Source organism: Musca autumnalis, unplaced genomic scaffold (assembly GCF_047663935.1).
Source record: "Musca autumnalis isolate F117 unplaced genomic scaffold, ASM4766393v1 scaffold_2, whole genome shotgun sequence".
NCBI lineage: Eukaryota > Metazoa > Arthropoda > Insecta > Diptera > Muscidae > Musca > Musca autumnalis.
The window spans coordinates 63210751-63231796 of NW_027411755.1; the positions used below are offsets into that span (position 1 = coordinate 63210751).

Sequence of the window (21046 nt, forward strand, 5' to 3'; positions counted from 1 at the left end):
GTTCTTTCTTTATAGACAACCTTAGACAACATTGTAGTGAGTGAGTGATAAAAGCGTGTGCTGTGTGCTATGCTGTCACTTGACTCACTGGATGGATGGCTGGCTGCTTGGTTGACTGTCATTGTTGATGTGTAATTCATCATTCATTCCAATCCAACCTACCAGCCAGTCGTCATCCATCCTTGTTGTTTCAGGGCAACATCTGTCACGTCCCACACATTTTTTTGGTTATTTTTTCTTACAATTTGTTGTTTTTGTGTGTTTCTTTTTTGTTTTCGTCATTTGGGTGCCAGTACTATTATCAACACTGGCGTTGAACAAATATACCATTACCATTTATTTGTAAAGATATGGATTTCTGTTTTATATTGGAACAGAAAACAGACGAAAAATATTTCAATCGGGATTCAAAAGAGAAATGAGAGTTACAATTCTTGAAGTTAAATAACAAAAACAAACAAATAACACAAAACAAACAACACCACATTTTTACAGACGAAATGACTGCTCCTCCAAACAACTGTTTGTTGTAGGGGATTAATTTACAAGTGCTATGTAGCAGAGTTGTTACATTTTTACATAACAAAACAAAAATAAAAAATATGAAGACGCAGGCTATATATGTACACATTTTCTTCAAAGAGAGTAACAAAGGTCCCCAAACATCAAATTGTAACTGCTGCCAATATCAGGACCTCCTCACGTAGACGATATTTCAACACAACTCACGGTGCGCCTGAACCAACTTTAAATGAAAGGAGCTTAGACCTGGGATTTTGTTTGCTGATTCTGAAACTACAATGTCCATAGATGAGAAAAATCAAACAACAACAAAAAATCGCCGGAGGGGTTTTTAAATAAATCGCGGTCAAAGTTCACATTTTTAGGGTTTTTGTAGGTTTTCACGATTTTGCTTAGAAATCGGCAAGTCATTGCGAAATCGAATTTGAGATAAGGTTGTAGCTGTAAATATTCTCTACAAGATTGACCCTTATGTTTTTTTTTTCTAGGTTTTACTATTTTTAAGATATGGTGGTTCAAATTTGGACATTGCACTGAGTGTATCGCCTCGTTATAAAACAATGTCATGTCAGCAATTTCCCAACTTAAGCTTATATATCTCAAAAATGGTACAGCCTAGGTCAAAAAGGCACGTCTTGTAGAGAATTTTAAGATTTTCTGTAGTCCCATTTCGATAAGACTTGCCGTTTTCAAGCAAAATCGTGAAAACCTAAGAAAAACAAGTAAAAAAGTATCAGTCAGCTTTGCCGACAGAGGTATACCCTCAGCCTGTGTATATTGAAACAATTTTTTCCCAAAAAACGTATGTATTTAGGGGTTTTAAAAATTTTGGTCGTTTCGACAAAAATGTTGATTATGATAGACGATCAAAATTTTGCCGAGGAGATACTTAAAAGAATGGATCTCCAGCCACTACATATAGTGCCATAGGGTGTTTTTACACCCTTCTGGCTTTTTGCTCAAGAAGTATGGACTTGCCGCTGAAATAACTATTACCATCGTAATTGAAGCAGCGAATGCCAGTTGCTTCAACAAACATCAAAGTGATTCCATATCAGGTCTTAAAGTGAACTTATCCGAAATTTTGTGTGGGAGGTACTGGATGGAGTGGACACATATAGTCCATATTTGAAACTGATCTATATCTGGTAGACATATTAGGATGTGTAAAGTATGGACCAATTCGGCCTCTCCCTTCAAGAGTTACCCTACGAACAATTTGTCCTAACATATTTGAACTTTTGTGGAGGAGGTACCTGAAGGAGTGGACCGATATGGCTTATCTTCGAACTAAACTATGTTTGGACAAAATATTACTAAGGCCAAATCTTGGATCGAATCGACAGATCCGTTCGAGAGTTGTCTTGCGCTCCAACCACCTCACACGGTGTCATAGGGGTTTTTTTTGCAACTTTCAGGCTATTTTCTCAGGAAGTATGGACTTGCCCCTGATGAAACTTGTACCGTCGTATATGGGGCAGTGAAAACAAGTTGCTTAAACAAAAATCAAAGAGATTCGAGAGATGGCCCTAAACTGAACTTTTGTGTGGGAGGTACCCGGAGGAGTGGACCAATTGAGTCTATATTGAAACCTTATCTAAGTCCGGTACACATTTCACGATGGGCAAAGTATGGACCAAATCGGTTACTCCCTTCAAGAGTTATCGTGCGCACAAATTTTCCGAACTTTTGTGGGGAGGTACCGGAAGCAGTGGACCGATATAACCCATTTTCGAACTTAAACTAAGTTTGGACAAAATATTACGAAAGCCAAATTTTGGACCGAATCGGTTCATCCGTTCGAGAGTTATAGTGCGCTCCAGCCAGCCAGACAGACAGACGGACGGAAATTGCTCAATCGACTCCAAATTGTCTGACACACATTTCGTCCAAACATACTTAGGGTCTAAAACCATTATTTCGATGAGGCACATTTTGCCCGTATAAAAGTGTATATACCCTCGTTAGCATAAATGCTGAGGGTATAACAACTAAAAACGTGACCTTAACTTCTATATCTCAAAAATGGTAAAACCTAGAAACTAATCATTAGGGTCAATACTCTACAGAACTTTCACAGCTACCGCATTTTCTTTAGCCCCATTTTGATAGACTTGCCGTTTTCAAGCAAAATCGTAAAAATCTAATAATAAAAAGTATTCTCTGCCATCCCCAAAAGTAATCAATTTTAACTACACCCCACTTTAAACTTGTTGTTTTTTTAAATTTGAAAACAACAAATATGAGATTAAGCTTGACTACAACAAATAGTAAAAAAAAAATCTAAAATAACCCTGAAAATGTGAATTTTGACCGCAATTTATTTAAATATCCCTCCAGCGATTTTTTCTTGTTTTTGGATTAGTCTCATCTATGAACATTGTAGTTTCAGAATCCGTAAAAACTTCCAAGGTGTAAGCACCCTTCATTTAAAGTTAGTTCAGGCGCACCATGAGCCATTTCGTTGCATGTAGAAATCGAAGAAGACTTAAATCGATCGATGACATTTATAAGGTCTCTATAAAAGTCATCGATCGATTTTAGTCATGTTCAATTTCTACATGCAACGAAATGGCTGACTTTTCGGTCTTGCGATTTTGTCAAATTACTTTAGAAATCAATTTTAATTGAAATAAAAACAATTCATGGTGCGCCTAAATAGGTTTCTTTCCGTTAAATTACATTGATACTGCATCTCCAAAATTAACATTTTATTTAGCATAGTTAATATCAACAAGTAAAAAAGTATCAGTCGGCTTTGCCGACAGAGATATACCCTCAGCCTGAATATATTGAAACTTTTTTTCCCAAAAAACGTATGTATTTAGGGGGTTTTAAAAATGTTGGGCGTTTGAACCGACAAAAATGTTGATTATGATTAAAGATCAAACGTTTTGCGGAGGAGATACAAAAAGGAATGGATCGACATTGACCATTATGGAAGTGGATCTCCAGCCACTACATATGGTGCCATAGGGGGTTTTTACACCCTTCGGGCTGTTTGCTCAAGAAGTATGGACTTGCCCCTGAAACAACTTTTACCATCGCAATTGAGGCAGCGAATGCAAGTTGCTTCAACAAAAATCAAAGTGATTCGAAAGCAGGTCTTAAAGTGAACATGTATCCGAAATTTTGTGCGGGAGGTACCGGATGGAGTGGACAAATCTAGTCCATATTTGAACCTGATCTATATCTGGTAGATATATTAGGATGTCTAAAGTATGGTCCAATTCGGCTACTCTCTTCAAGAGTTATCGTACGCACAATTTTTCCGAACATTTTTGAACTTTTGTGGTGAGGTACCAGAAGGAGTGGACCGATATGGCTTATCTTCGAACTTAAACTATGTTTGGACAAAATATTACTAAGGCCAAACTTTGGACCGAATCGGCAGACCTGTTCGAGAGTTATTTTGCCCTCCAACCTCCTCACACGGTGTCATAGGGGTTTTTTGCAACTTTCAGGCTATTTTCTCAGGAAGTATGGACTTGCCCCTCATGAAACTTATACCGTCGTATAGAGGGCAGTGAATACAAGTAGCTGAAGCAAAAATCAAAGCGATTCGAGAGATGGTCCTAAACTGAACTTTTCCAAATTTTTGTGTGGGAGGTACCCGACGGAGTGGACCGATTGAGTCCATATTAAAACCTGATCTAAGTCTGGTACACGCTCCACGATGGGCAAAGTATGGACCAAATCGGTTACTCCCTTCAAGAGTTATCGTCTGCACAAATTTTCCGAACATTTCCGAACTTTTGTGGGGGATGTACCGGAAGGAGTGGACCGATATAGCTCATCTTCGAACTTAAACTAAGTTTGGGCAAAATATTACGAAAGCCAAAATTTGAACCGAATCGGTTCATCCGTTCGAGAGTTATCGTGCGCTCCAGCCAGCCAGACAGACAGACGGACGGACATTGCTCAATCGACTCCAAATTGTCTGAAACACATTTCGTCCAAACATACTTGGGGTCTAAAACCATTATTTCGATGAGGCACATTTTGCCCGTATGAAAGTGTATATGGTAAATTTCAAATTTCTTTTGCAATTCCATTGGAAGAAATATTAAAAAAATTTTTGCGAGCACATCCGCAATTTTTGGAACATAGATTAAGAAAAAAGTCGTGGTTTCAAATCTGTTCGCGTTCACAAAATTAGATGCTGCGCTCCAAAGTTATGGGGTTTTTATTCCCTTATAAAGAACAAATATTTAAAAATTCCATTTTTGCTGTAATAAGAAAATGTATATGTAAAGTGTTAACAGCATTTAATATCTATCCGTAGATGCCTAAATATTTACTAAATGTATTTCTATTTTCGCGGAAAATCAAGAAATACTGAAAAAATCTTGGAGTAAATTTAATTTATTCTAATTTAGAGTCCAAATAAAACTCGAAAAAAAAATTAATTAAAAATACGTACAGATTCTAGACAACGCGTAGAAAAACATGAGAACAAAATTTTAACGATAGGATTCATAACTGCCATATTACAGCAACAACAAACGACGAAAACTTATTGTTGGAAATTATTTCAAAAATATATATTTTTGTTTAATACGAAAAATAGAAAAAACATTTTTGGGAGTTATTCTACTATTTCGCTAAATTTCGATGCAAGGACTGACGGACTTCGCTGAAACTTCTTCAGGGAAAATGCGATGACAAACCCGAAAGTGTATTTGCTTACTTTGGTAAACAATAGGATTATGAAATATAACGTATTATGGAAATTACAACCTAAGAAAAAACATACAAGTTAAAAAACGTATAATTCGCGAATTCGTTAAAACCAGTTAAGGCGCATGCGCTTTTCAGATACAGCAAGTGCATCTCTATCAATATGTAGCGATTTTTCCACTTTTCATTCAGCGGCCAAAGTGTGCCGTCAGCTGCATCTTACTGTTCAAAAAACCTTTATGTGGGTAAAAATTGCGCGATGTACATAAGATTATAAGGCGCATCCGATTTCAGTGACCGCCTATAAAAAATACGTCATAATAACAAATGTTAAACAAATTCGTCAAGAACCGCGGATGTGCTACCAAATTCTATTTTATATGAAATACGAATATTACACCAGAATCTCGGTAATTTATGCCACACGGTTTTGGAAAATAATATAATCACGCATGAAGGATTCCATTTATATAAAAATAACCAAAGAAAATCGCGGTTCAATTCGCGGAATCATCAAAATATAATTTTGCAGAATTTCCTACTTTCAAGGTATCTATAACCGCCGTTTTAGTGGATGAATTTGAATTCGGAAGGGTTCATTAGATCCGGCGCGTAAAAAAACTAAAATCACGCGGGGTACAAGGGTACCTGAGTCACAGTTGTAAATTTTGAAGCCAAAAAATAGGTTTTTAAAGAAAATTTACGCAGCAAAATTTCGACTTTGGACTCCTATTACTAGGGAGCTGTATGAAGCACACTCATGAGATGTACATCAAACGACGAGGAATCACGAGTTCTACAATCCAATAAATAGTTTGGGTAATTATCTGGTTGCGCCCTCCAATTATAAGAAAAATTCAAAAAACCCAGATTTCAAAAATTCAAAATGTCAGCATCGATTTTAGGGGGTAGCAGTATATATATCGAAAAGTCATACATTAGAACCATGTTGCCCAACGGGTATTATTCAATTCTTTCTTTGAGCTCAGGTCTGAATTTTCCGTGGTTTGACCAGAAATCAAGAAAGAACACAAAAAAACTTGTAAACTTCAACACATTTTTACCCATTTTTTAATATTACCACCAACACAGCTTCCACATCAATTATTTGTTATGTTTCATTTTAAGCGACCCCGGCTAAAACACTTCAATTAATATAAATATATTCATATTGTATAAAATATATTGACAGTTCGCGACTTATTAAATGGTGAACCTCAACTTCAACGATTGTAAAACATTTTTGAATATTACCATATACCCTTCATAGCCTAAAGGCTGAGGGTATAAAAAGCAATAAGCATGAAATATGAAACGTTGAAGCATCACCATCTCCTTTCTTCATATACTCAAATGATTTCATAATTTGTTATTAATTTCGTAGCTCTAACAATATCTAAACTTATATTTTAGTAGAATTCATAAAAATATTTGCCATTGGCTGTAACATGATAGACTGTCAGACAGACAAATGCAGACAGTTCAATATCTTGTTATGTATGAAATGCCTGGCAATAGCATTTCTTGAAAATCTTCTAATAAAAGAAATATTATTTAGTATGTATTTGGATATTATTATTGCAACAAATGGTGGTGGTTAGTTTTTGATCGGATTTTCGATTTCATATGAATTGTGTGAATAATAAAAGTGCTCAGAGTAATGACCCCAGCTACATGAGGAGGGATGAGTTGATATGTATGTCTGCTCATAAAATGCACAAAATAAGTGACAAAAATAAAGGTAACTAGTTATTGTGTGTTCTTTGTCGAGATAAAAAATTAAGTTAAAAATTCTGTTTGCAAATTATAGTAGCTTTTACACGAGATACAATACACTATTTTTTCTAAGGTACAGTCAAAATCAAACTATAATAGATAAAAACGATATTCGGTGATATTATCACAGAATGATAGCTGATTGTGTCCTCTTGCAGCTAATATAAATGCTTTTGTACCTGCCCTCACCTGTCTGTTTAACACTTTTCTCATTTAATTGGAACTTCTCAGAACACTTTTGATATTTAAAATCATTTAAATAAATTATAAGAATTGACTATAATTTGGCATTTCCCATATTCCGGGTAGAGGAAACCTCCTTACCAAAATTTTCGAATATAGACTGACGCATAATCGTTCAGAAATTGATTTTCCTGGCCAAACCCGCTATTTTTCGCCACCGATTAATTTCTATATGGGATTCAATAGTAAACATATTAAAACTAAGGAAAACAAAACAAGTAAGAACGGCGTTAAGTTTGGCCGGGCCGAACTTGTTATACCCTCCACCACAAGTTGTATTGAAGTAAAATGGAATAATGAGTTTCCTTTCGTGTATGAAGAAGACTTAATACTAAATTTCAGCAATTTCGGTAAAACAATGTGAGGCACCGTTCTATGGGGGCTATTTCAAAACGTCGATCTATACCGACAAATTTCTGACGGAAAGATTTTAGACTCAAAGAAGACTAAATACCAAATTTCCTATATTTCGGTAAGAAAATGTGGCTAAAACTTAAAAAATACCGAAAAACAAGAAGTACGTTTCTATATGGATATAGGAAGACGTGAACCTATACTGGTAATACTCTTCCGGAATATTTTATAACTCTTGGAAGACTAAATAACGAATTTCAGCCATTTCGGTGGGATATTGATGTCACAATATTCAGTATTACGAAAATCGGGAGGTACCGTTCTAAGGGGGCTATATCGAAACGTGGACCTATACCGACGAATTTTTTGTCGGAAATGGGGCAATAGGAAAGCGTAGACCTGTACAGACAAATTTCTGGCGAACAGATTTATATCACATGGAAGTCTAAATACCAAATTTCAGCCATTTTTGTGGAATGTTGAAGCCACAACATTCAAAATACGGAAAATCGGGAGGTACATTTCCATGGGGGCTATATGAAGGCATGGACAGATACCGACAAAGTTCTGGGGGAAAGTTTTATACCACCAACGTAGACTAAGTACCAAATTTCAGCCATTTCAGTGTGATAATGAAGCTAAAACCTTAAAAATACCGAAAATCGGGAGGTACCGTTCTACGTGGACCGATACATCGCATATTCAATACCAACCATCCAGCAAGTAATAAAAACTTCTGTACCAAATATTGACTCTCTATCTTTAAAATTGCGAGCTGTATCTTGATTTCAACAGACAGACAGACAGACAGACAGACGGACGGACGGACACACGGACAGACGGACATGGTTAAAACGACATAGAATTTTATGCTGATCAATAATATATATACTTCCCAATCAGTAAAAATTTGTGTTTTCTCTTACCGTTTCCCATATTAATTATAGCTTTGTTAAACATATAAATATACATATGATTTATAAAAAACCAACGATTTTCTTTTTTTAATTTTAAAAAAATTTTTACATTTTTCGAAAAACTTGTTTTTGTTTTTATACCCTCCACCATAGTATGGAGGGTATACTAATTTTGTTTTTCTGTTTGTAACACATCGAACTAATCATCTGCGACCATATGACGTATATATATTCTTGATCAGGATAAAATTCTACGACGATCTAGGCATGTCCGTCTGTTGTAATCACTCTAGAGTCCACAATAATTGAGCTAGAGCACTATATTTTTGAACCCGATTGTCTTTTTTCCATAGGCAGTTCAAGTTCGAAGATGGGCTATATGGGCCCACGTTTTGATATAGTCCCCACATAACGGTACCTCCCGATTTTCAGTATTTTGAGGATTTTAGACGGAACTAGCCGTACTTTGACTTTTGGGGTTCCCACTGGTCACAAAACATCTCCACAAAAAAACCGTCAACATAGGTCCATGTTTTAGTATAGCCGCCATATAACGGTACCTCCGGATTTTCGATATTTTAAAGTTTTCAGCTACAATTTTTAACCGAACTACCTGTAATTTGACAGTTGATGTTCCTAGTGATCACAAAACAGAATAGCCCCCATATAAAGGTACCTCCCAATTTTCGGTATTTTGAGGATTTCAGCTAAATTTTATGACCGTACTACCTGCAATTTGCCGTTTGAAATTTCTGGTGGTCACAAAATTTCTCCACAAAAAATTATCAACATAGGTCCATATTTTGGTATAGCCTACATATTCCCGATTTTCGGTATTTAGAGGTTTTTAGCTACAATTTTTAACCGAACAACCTGTAATTTGACAGTTGATGTTCCTGCACGAAAAACAGTGTACATAGGTCCACTTTTTTGTACAGCCCCCATAACGTTACCTCCCGATGTTCGGTATTTTAAGGAGTTTATCTACAATTTTCCACCGAAATATCTGTAATTCGACATTTGGTCACAGTAGTCACAAAACTCCTCCAACAATAATTGCCAACACAGGTCCACACTATGATATAGCCCCATATAAAGGTGCACGGTGCTCTTGAACCATCTTTAAATGGAATGTGCTTACACCTAAGAAGTTTTTGCGGATTCTGAAACTACAATGTCCAAAAAAAATCAAAAAAAAATCGCCGGAGAGCTTTTTAAATTAACCGCGATCAAAATTCACATTTATAGGATTTTTTAAATTTTCACGATTTTGCTTGGAAAGCGAAAGTCTTATTGAGATGGGATTATAGCAAATTTTGTAGCTGTGAAAATTCTATACAAGATGACTTTTTCCGTAGGTTTTACCAGTTTTGAGATGTAGAAGTTGAAATTGGGACAATAAACTGACTGTATCGCCTCCCTACAATACAATGTCATGCACGATGCGCCTTAACTAACATAAAATGGAAGGTACTTACACCTGGGAAGTTTTTGCAGATTCTGAACATTGTAGATATATTCACAGATGAGAAAAATCAGAAAAAAACAAAAAATCGACGGAGGAATTTTGAAAGAAATCGAGGTCAAAGGTCAAATTTTATTAGGTTTTTAGGATTTTGCTTGGAAACCACAAGTCCTATCGAAATGGGACTAAAGAAAATTAAGTAGCAGTGAAAATTCTCTACAACATTTTTATACCCACAGCATTTATGCTAACGAGGGTATATACACTTTCATACGGGCAAAATGTGCCTCATCGAAATAATGGTTTTAGACGCCAAGTATTTTTGGACGAAATGTGTTTCAGACAATTTGGAGTTGATTTAGCAATGTCCGTCCGTCTGGTTGGAGCGCACGATAACTCTCGAACGGATCAACCGATTCGGTCCAAAGTTTGGCTTTCGTAATATTTTGTCCAAAATTAGTTTAAGTTCGAAGATGGGTTATATCGGTCCACTCCTTCCGGTACCTCCCCCACAAAAGTTCGGAAATGTTCGGAAAACTCTTGAAGGAAGTAACCGATTTGGTCCCTACTTTGCATATCGTGAAATTTCTACCAGACTTAGATAAGGTTCCAATAGGGACTCAATCGGTCCACTCCTTCGGGTACCTCCCACACAAAATTTCGGAAAAGTTCAGTTTGGGACCTGCTCTCGAATAAAAGTTTTTTCAGGGGCAAGTCTACATTTCTTGATAAAACAGCCCGAAAGTTGCAAAAAAAACCCCCTATTGCGCCATATGTAGTGTCTGGAGAGCTCGAACCGAATACTGCGTTCGTCCACACTTTGGATATTGTAATATTTCTTCGAATATTAGATGAAATTCGAAGGTGCTGCTTATAGGTCCACTCCTTCCGGTACCTCCCCCACAAAAGTCCGAAAATATTCGCTAAAATTGTACGCGCGATTTCTTATAGACGTAGAAACCGATTTGGTCCAAAGTTTGGATCTCTAAATATTGTCGATACTTAGTTTATGTTCAAATTTGGGCCTATCTGTCCAATCCAACATTTTTGTGTGGTTCGACGATCCTTTCGACATTTTAACGAAGGTTTTCCTAGTGGCCTTGTTTACAGCGATATTATGTTTTCCGTAGATTAGTGTAATAAAAAGCCCTATCTATCGATATCCCCGCAAATTTTTGAGCTTTAATCCAATTCATACTTTTGTCGATTTTCACGCCCAAAATTTTGAAAATTTTGCAATCCAGACAGGGTATATCTCTGTCGGCAAAGCCGACTGATACTTTTTACTTTTTTAGTCCCATTTCAATAGAGCTTACAGATTCCATGCAAAATTCTGAATACCTAAAAAACCCTAAAAATGTGAACTTTTACCGCGATTTTTTTTAAGTACATACCTATAGCCATTGCTCACTTGTTTTATTTCTATAGCTTCCCAGGAAAAATTATATGGAATTTGGGGGCTGTAAATATGTTCATACCTGCCAGGACGCTTTCTGCTCCTCCCTATTTGGGAATCGCGATTAAGTGCACAATTTTCCTATGTAAAGACTACGAAACATTGCTTTCTCAGTTCAAATCCCGACAACAGGATTTTTTCGATGGAAGTGTGCTCGACTATTAGGACTTGTTCAAAATTCCGCACCACAATTTTTTTATTTTAATTGTCAATGGGATGATAGAGTTTTGTAGTCTATTACTAACTGAGTAGTGTGGTCTAGTGACAAAAAGGTCAAAAAGATAGAAAATGAAAAAACAACAACAAAATAAAAATATCCCTGATGATCGGTCTAACTACCCGTGAAACGTAGCTTCGGCGGATTCCCAATTTTTCAATTTACAGCTCAACTCGAAAGAGAATTTATAATAGAATATGTTTTTATGTTTAACACTTCCACTACTCACTCCATAGAAGCACTTTCATAGGCACTGTCCGGACCAGGGAATTCTGGTTTAAAACATTAAGAAATATAATTATAATATTAATTTTTTCGATGGAAGTGTGCTCGACTATTAGGCCTTGTTCAAAATTCCGCACCACAATTTTTTTTATTTTAATTGTCAATGGGATAATAGTGTTTTGTAGTCATTTACTAATTGAGTAGTGTGGTCTAGTGACAAAAAGGTCAAAAAGATAAAAAATAGAAAAAAAAACAACAAAATAAAAAATATGCCTGATGATCGGTCTAACCACCCGTGAAACGTAGCTTCGGTGGATTCCCAATTTTTCAATTTGCAGCTGAACTCGAAAGAGAATTAATAAAAGAATATGTTTTTTTTTTGTTTAAAACTTCCACTACTCACTCCATAGAAGCACTTTCATAGGCACTGTCCGGACCAGGGAATTCTGGTTTAAAACATTAAGAAATATTGGTCGAGATTTTTGCGAAGGATTAGCCAGCGAGGAAATATAAATTACTTTTTAAACTAAACAACGGATTCTTCCTGATTTCTTATATCAAATCATTTTTTCTGCCCCCTTATTTGTTTCCGTACAAAGAAATTCCGCATACAAACAAATTAAAAGATCGTTCTGTAAAAAGCCTATATTTTCTCAAACGCAAGATCACAGACCTAGTTTTAGCACAAATCTCCAGTATTAGCTCTGGGAAGAACACTTTCTTTTTCAAAATTCGGATTTTTCGGCCTTAAAGCCCGCTATAAAACTGCTATCAAGAACAAGTCTCGTTTAGGGTCACCTCTCGGATCGGGCTTAAATTATTACCATAGGTTGTCCTTGGAACCATGGTAGCAACGCTATATAGTTTTTCCGGAGGAAGTCCATACTTCTCCAGATATGGGTCTTGAAATTTATTAATTTAACACTATTAACTTAACTATAACTATAGATAGTCCTACCTAGACCCTGATCACAAAGATTTCCCGGGGAAGTCCATATGTTGCCCCTAAACAAGACTTAAGGCCTTTTAAATCACATAAGACTGATGGCCTCTCAATAAAACTTTTCATAAGCAATTTATGCACTTTTTTCTTAATTTTGTAATTTTTATAATTATAATATTAACTTTTATAATTCTTCTTTACGTATTTTTTATATTTACCTTTTAATAAAGTTGATTTCTCCTTATCCACATTTATTACGTTACAAACAAATACGCCATATTTTGCACCGCAGAGAAAAAATATTAATCCAGTTACCGTAGAAAAAAGTTTTCAGTTGTTGCTGGTATTCAGACGATGTCTAGCAGCTTTAAAGATGACAATAATCCTTGCAACAAGTAGCACAAATAATCTTTTTTATGGATGTGCAAAATAAATATATTTTTTCTTGATAAATATTTTGTTTAATATTTTTTTACTATGTGTGCAATTATAATAATTAATTTGTTTGTATTGAAACCGTCATAGCAAAAATTCTTTTTAAATATTTTATTTTTTGTTTTATAAGTAAACACTTTTATTTTTTAACAATTATATTTCTTTACACTCTTTTGTAATATGTAACTTTTATTTATTAATATTTTGTATTGTTATAAGAATATTTTAACATTTGTAAATATTGATTTTTTTTCTTTTGTAATTGTAATTTAAGTATTTGAGAATATGTGTTGGGGTTTTTATTAAATTATTTATTTTCCATAAACATGGTTAGATTTTCATAACATTTGCTTTGTTGTTAATTTCCATCACTTTTTTGTTTTTTGTTGGCCAAAGAAATAAAGTAAATCTCTCGGTTTTTGTTTTGTATAGAAGAATTCAACGAGTCAGCTAAAAACTGCGTTGAAAATATTAAAGAAAACGGAATGAAATTTCATTAGTATGCGTTTTTTTAAAAGGAGAATTGCGTTTTTTTAATTTTTTTGAAAATAAAATAAGTCTGTAAAAATATAAGAAATAATAAAAAATGAAACAACAAAAACAAATCATTAAAAAGAAGAGTCGAAAAAAGAGAGAAACAACAAAATTTAAGGCAATATTGTGGAGAAAAAGCAAAACGCGAGAGTTTCTAGGAGAAAAGGTTCTCCTCCAATTGGATTGTTAAAGATTATTGATTTTTTTCGTTTGGGTAGAAAATTGAAAATTTCCATTTTGAAATGTTGTTTTTTTAAGGTTTTAATTTTCAACAAATTTTCCCGGTTTTATATAAAAGAAAGTAAAAAAACTAATTCCAAAGGTCCATATTTTCAAATAAACACAGCACGAATTAATTCAAACAGGGGCGAGAGAGTGGGAGGAGGCCGATACCAACATAGATACTCTCAGGCAGACACACACGCACTCATAAGTTGGTTGATGTTCTTGTTTTTTGTTTTCTCAATTTCTGTTGCCGCTTGTTTTTACTTATTGGGTCTTGTTTTTGTAGTATTGTATCTGTGTGTGATGAAAACGTCACACACAATAATAACAACAATAACAACAACGGCTACGACAACGACGACCAGAAAAAACGACAACTAAGCGAGAAGATAACCTTTGAAGACTTAAAGGCGTAACGATGATGAACGAAACATTGTGGGATATGAAACACTCTGAAATTCCGTAAGAAACAAATGTACGTACGCACGAACACACACTCATTAATACACTTGCACTCACACTTGCAAACACGCACACACTCACACTCACTCACTCACATTCATCACAAAATGACGGAGACGGAGATTTGCGACTATGACTACGACAACGAGACTACGACGAGAATACCACGACGACAACGATGTTCAACAAAAAAAAGACGATAATCAAAAATTAATTACGAAAAACTCATAAAAAATTAATTTTTTATTATAAAGAAACGAAAAAACTAAATGTTGAAAATTATTTATTTTTTATTTGCGTTTTAAAGAAACTTTCTACTTCTTCTGCTCGCTCATACTCTGGTGCATTCCATTTTTTTAACAATTTTTTCCTTCACTTTGCTTTTTTCATTCTTCTTTCTTTCATTTACGACGACGACGGCATTTTGCAAAAAAACTGAATTATTGTAAAATTATCGGAAATCGGCCGAAAGCAACAAACACTTTAATTCTTCTTCAAAAAATTTCTTCCATTTCTTTATTTATTTTTTTCGATATTTTTGTATTTTGTTGTTGAAAATTTTCACACATTTAAAATATATTTCTTCTTTTTTTCTTTTTTATATATAAATATTTATCTATATATTTTTGTGTGTGTTATAGAGAGAGAATATTTTTTCTTAATTTTATTTTTGTTGAAACAATTTTTTTCTTCTTCTTTTGTTGTTGTTGTTGTGGTTGTAGTAATATATAAGATAATTATTATTATAAAAGTCGCGAAGGCGCGACACTTTAACTGCCTCCCATCCGTACCAAACGAAATACAAACTCGAACTAAATACTCATTAGGCCAAGTAAGAATCTCAATTGGCGAGATACTCCTTCAAAATGTATCCAACAGATACAACGCACATAGCAACAAACACACACTGTCAGGGAATACTAAAATTTGAAAAGAGCGAGAGACAGTGGCGTGCATTTGACATACATGGAGAGAAAATACACAGTGAGTGGTGAATGTGCTCTTTACAACCAAAATAAAAGGAAAACATGCAACAGCAAATTGTGGGGATAGTATTAAGTCTCTTGTTTTTAACATTAACCCCTTTTGGACCCAGGGGTTCACTGAGGTAAAATTACACAAAAATTGAATTAACTAAAAAATACACATACACCTTTTTCAGATGTAATTCGAATCATTTTAGTTGTAATTCGAATTATTTCATTTGTAATTTGAATTATTCTATATGTAATTCGAATCATTTTAGTTGTAATTCGTAACATTTCATTTGTTGTTCGAGAATTCGATTTGTAGTTTGAATTATTCTATTTGTAATTAGAATTATTTCATTTGTAATTCGAATTATTCCATTTGTAGTTCGAATTATTCCATTTGATATTCAAATTATTACATTTGTAATTCGAATTATTCTATTTGAAACATGAATTACTCTATATGTAATTCGAATTATTCCATTTGTAATTCGAATTATTTTATTTGAAATTACAAATAAAATGATTCGAATTACAAATGGAATAATTCGAATTTCAAATTAAATAATTCGAATTACAAATGGAATAATTCGAATGACTAATGGAATAATTCGAATTACAAATGGAATAATTCAAATTACAAATGGAATAATTCAAATTACAAATGGAATAATTCGAATTACAAATAGAATAATTCGATTTACAAGTGGAATAATTCAAATTACAAATGATATGTTACGAATTACAAATTAAATAATACAATTAAAATAATTCGAATTACATCTGAAAAATGTGTTATTCTCTTAAGTATATTCAGTTTGTCAAGTAATTGTTTTCATACTAAGAAAACGGTGTGAGACCTATCGGACATTGTTTACATGTAATATGATCTAGAACCCCTTTGGTCCATATGGCAACCCTCTTAGTAGGAATATTGTAAACATAATATTGTTGATACTTCTAAGTAATTCATCCTTACTTACTTAGCTGGCCCATTACAGAAAATTTGTTCTATAAACCGAACTAAGAAAAAATCTCCAATTCTCTCTATTTGTTGCTTCGCTCTCTGGAATACCGCGCCTTTTCATCTCTTCTACCACTTGTTTGCTCCATCGATTTCTAGGCCTGCCAGTTCTGCGTGTACCGCCATGTGACCCGTATTTATACGCCTTTTTAGCGGGATCATCATCGTCCATTCTTATGACATGGCCTAGCCAACGCAATCGTTGTATCTCGATACGTTTACCTATATTGATGTCGTTGTATAGCAGATACAGCTCATGGTTTATACGACGTCGATATTCACCATCAACGCAGATTGGTACTTAGATCTTTCGAAGAATTTTTTCTCTCAAACACAACAAGCACTGCCTGTTTCGGGACCATATATCAGCACGGGTAATATCAGTGATTTATAAAGTGTTACTTTTGTTTGTCGAGATGTGGCTTTGTTTTTAAACTGCTTACTTAAGCCAAAGTAGCATCTGTTGGTCAAACTAATTCTTCTTTATATTTCACAACTGATGCTGTTTGTTTGAAGTCTTTTTCAGCCAACTTTAACAGTCGATACCATCAACTTGGTCTTCTCGCCGTTTACCGCCAGACCCACTTTGGCAGATTCTCCTTCGATCTTCGCAAATGTATCAGTTACTTCTTTAACTGATCGTCCTATTATGTCTATATCGTCGGCATAAGCAACTAATATGTGGCTATTGGTGTAGATAGTGCCATTTCTTTTAACGTTTTCTTCTCGTATGACATGATCCAGCAGTATGTTGAAGATATCACACGAAAGGCTGTCTTCTTGTCTAAAACCTCTTTTGGCATAAAACTGTTCGGTGAGGTTATTTGCTATTTTAACTGAAGATACTAAATTCGGGCATGGCAACTTTGAACGCAGGTATTCCAACTTTGAACGCAGGGGGCTGTCGAAGACTGTTTTATAATCGACAAAAAAGTGGTAGGTGTCGATCTGCATTTCTTGGGTCTTCTCTAGAATTTGCCGCATGGTAAATATCTGGTCAGTGGTGGAGTTGCCAGGTCTAAAGCCGCATTGGTACGGTCCATTTATTTCGTTGACTTTAGTCGTTCGCACAATATCCCTGACACTATCTTATAGGCAATAGGAAGAAGCCTTATGCCCCTATAGTTAGAGCATACAGTCTCATCTCCTTTCTTGCGGACGGGACACATGATGCTCAGGTTCCAATCGTCGGGTACGCGTTCTTCCTGACAAATAGTGCTAACTAGCTGATGCATACAAATTTACTAGCGTGTCGCCTCGGGTTTGGAACAGCTCGCCTGGTAGGCCATCGGCTCCTGCTGCCTTTTTATTCTTCATCCGGTTTATTGCTGTCTATACCTCATCTTGGCCGGGTGCAATTGAGCAATTGGGCCAGTTGGTAGAGGTGGCAAACCATCGATGGAGATATCGATATTATCGATACTTAATTTTTTACGCCAATATCGACGAATAGTTTTTTATATCGATTCTATTGGCCATTTTGACATCACAAAAGAAGCAATAGCCAGAAATTTGTATACCCTCAGCCTTTAGGCTGACGAGGACATATAAACTTTGATACGACCAAAAATGTGCCTCTTTGAAATACAGGTTTTAGACCTCGAGTATTTTTGGACGAAATTCGTTTCAGACTATTTGGAGTCGATTTAGCATTTAGAGTCCGTCCGTCTGTCTGTCGGACTGTCATCGGATGGCTGGTGATCACGATAACTCTCGAATGGATCAAGCGATTCAAACCAAATTTTGTATTTCGTAATATTTTGCCCAAAATTACTTTAAGTTCGAATATGAACCATATCGGTTCAATTTTTCGAGTACCTACCCCACAAAAGTTCAAATTTTTTCTGTGGTGTGAACGATAACTATCGAAGAGATCAATCGGTTTGTTCCAAACTTTGCACATCGTATTATTCCTTCCAGATATAGATTGGCTTCGAATATAGATTATCACGGCTTACTTTCGGGTAGCTCCCACAGAAAATTCAAGACGAGTGAAGTTTAAGAGCTCCTCTCGGATCGTGTCGAAATTATTTCCTGAATTTTCTTATAAACGTCTTTAAAATCACCGCGATCGTTGATTTTTGAAATTTCCGAAAACCCGGGATCCGACGAGAAAAACCCCATTTTTTGCGCCAAGTGTTCATGAATGTCAATTGGAAAAATTGGTGGAACAAATACCCAAGGATGCCTTTATCTCACCGTACATAACATGGCGATCTTGCATTATCCGTTCACGCACGGCTTAATTTTTTCTGGCACAACGACCGTTTTTGGGCGACCCTCAAGAACTTCTTTTTTGCGAATGTCGGCCACGATTGAATTCATTAAACCAATTTTTCATAGTGCTATAGGATGGTCCTTTATTGACATACAAAGAACTAATTTGATCGATGCACTCTTGCCGCGATTATCCACGTCGAAAATTGTGAAAAATTATCGGACGAAAATGTTCACAAGTAAATTCCATTTTTTTTTGCAAAGTGATTTTTTCAATTAACTGTAGACACCACATGGTCGTATATCAAACTGTCCTGAGTACGCTTAGTCTAAAAATTGTCACACTTTCCAAAAAAATATCAAATGACGGCTGGCGACACTGCCAGTTGCTTAGACCGCAAACTTTTCTAATCCGCTTCGTATTTTACTGACATGCGAAATGTTAACAAAACACATTTGTCGGCCATTTTGGATTCTAAATAAATAGGAGTAGGAAATCTACGATAGTATCGATTTTATCGGTATTTTGAAAAGGAAATATCGAAAAAATCGAATCTGGCCGATATACCAGTTGGGTGGAATATGCTGTGGCTATGTGTTGTGATTGCAGCTTACAGATGTCCAATTTTCAAGTACATTATTTGCTACGTTTCATCTGGTACGCACCTTTGCCTCAACAAGGTGATGGTTTGAGTCTATGTTGTCTCCTCGGAACGATCGCACATCCAACACGCTCGATGAATCTCTTCCATCTATCACAACGTGATCACTTTGATTTCTTGTTCTTTGATCTGGGGATCGAGATGCTTATATTTGGTACTGCTAACTACCATGTTTTTTGCCGCTGCGAAGTCTATCAGCCTCATTCCATTGTTCGACGTTTCACTATGGAGACTGTTGGTCCAAAGATATTCTCCTTTCCAATTTTGGCATTAAAATCGCCTAGAATAATTTTAACGTCATGGGCAAGACAACGGTCATATGTTTCTTCTAAGTGCTCGTAGAATATACATATGTTTAGTCTGTTCGTCCTTGTCTTCGGTTGGAGCATGAGCGCAGATAAAGCTCATATTGAAGAATTTTGCTCTTATCCGTATTATAGCAAGTCTTTTATTCACTGGGGTGAAGCCGGAGACCGGGTGTTTTAACCTCCGACCAACTACAAATCTGCACCCAAACTCATGATTTGTGTCATGGCAGCTATAATACAGTGCGTCACCTTTAGGTGTTGTTGTGACGCCTTTCCCAATCCATCGAGTTTCCTGTATGAAATTAATGTCGGCTTTGTACTTTTCAAGAGTTTATATAAGTTTGTTACCAATCTTCATATCTCGACGAGATAACGCGATTTTAAGATGTGTGTCCGTCCGTCTGTCCATTATAAATTGTAATCAAACTCCAGGGCCCTATTCCACGAAACAACTTATCAACTTTTCATTTTGCACTTATCAATATTTTTGACAATGCTCAAAGTTAAGTGTTCCACAGAACCATTATTTTTTGATAAGTGATAAGTTGTTAATTATAAAGTGAGTTTCCTTACTTTTCAAAATAATGTAGCTCTTTTTTTGATTTCTATTCCACAAACGTCATTTCTGCTAAGTGAAAAGTTGTAACGGCAAAGCGTATTTTGCTAAGATTTTGCAAAAACATTTGCTCTTTCGTTCCACAGAAAACTCTGCATTTTGATTTTGCAGATCAAATTTTGATAAGTTTGCCTTAAATTTGCGAGGTAAACGTTCTCTTTGCCAATGTACATTGTTAAAGCGAGATTTTGTTCGGAAATACTTAAAACACGGTTATGACAAGAAATTGTAAAGATTGTTCCGAACTTCTACCCTCTGAATCAACCATCCTACTTCGAACTCTCACCCACCCTGCGAACAACCTCACAAATCGAAGTTTCTCGATTTTACATTTAGACGAAACTATATTTGAGAGACTATTTTCATTTATTACTATACCCTCCACCATAATATTTCATTGTAACTCATCCAAATAATCATTTGCGACCCTATAAGGTATATACATATATTTTTGATCAGCGTAAAATTCTAAGTTGATTTAACCACATCCGTCCGTCTGTTGTAATCACGCTATCCTCGAGTTGAGATAGAGGGATGAAATGCTGTTCACACGTGTCTTAAATCAAGTTGGAAGTTGAGCTTTGTTATAGCCCCCATATAGCAGTGCCGTCGATTTCAGCTATTTTAAGGCTTTTAGCTACATTTTCAGAACGAATTAGTTTTAATACGCTTCCAAAACTTACCGACATAGGCCCATCTTTTATTATAGCCCCCATATACCGCCCTATTTCAGCTAATTTGTGGTTATTAGCTACATTTCCAGGCCGAATTAGGTATAATTCAGTCAATCACCA

The 21046-nt window shown here is 35.4% G+C and overlaps 2 protein-coding genes across 5 annotated transcripts in view; both read right to left on the reverse strand.

The window, feature by feature from the left end:
• tai (basic helix-loop-helix family member taiman) overlaps positions 1-15360 on the reverse strand; it is a 360628-nt gene extending 345268 nt beyond the window's left edge. For 2 of the 4 annotated variants that reach the window (XM_073967714.1, XM_073967711.1), the window contains exons 1-2: positions 15246-15360; positions 13017-13690 (exon numbers count right to left, since the gene is read on the reverse strand). The gene's annotated coding sequence lies outside the window, so the exon portion shown is untranslated. Of the gene's footprint in view, positions 1-13016 lie in introns of all 4 variants that reach the window. The other 2 variants (XM_073967712.1, XM_073967713.1) reach the window with 2 other exon arrangements.
• Positions 1-21046, reverse strand: part of LOC141394003 (uncharacterized) — a 698389-nt gene that overhangs the window by 157212 nt on the left and 520131 nt on the right. The gene's annotated exons all lie outside the window — the stretch shown is intronic.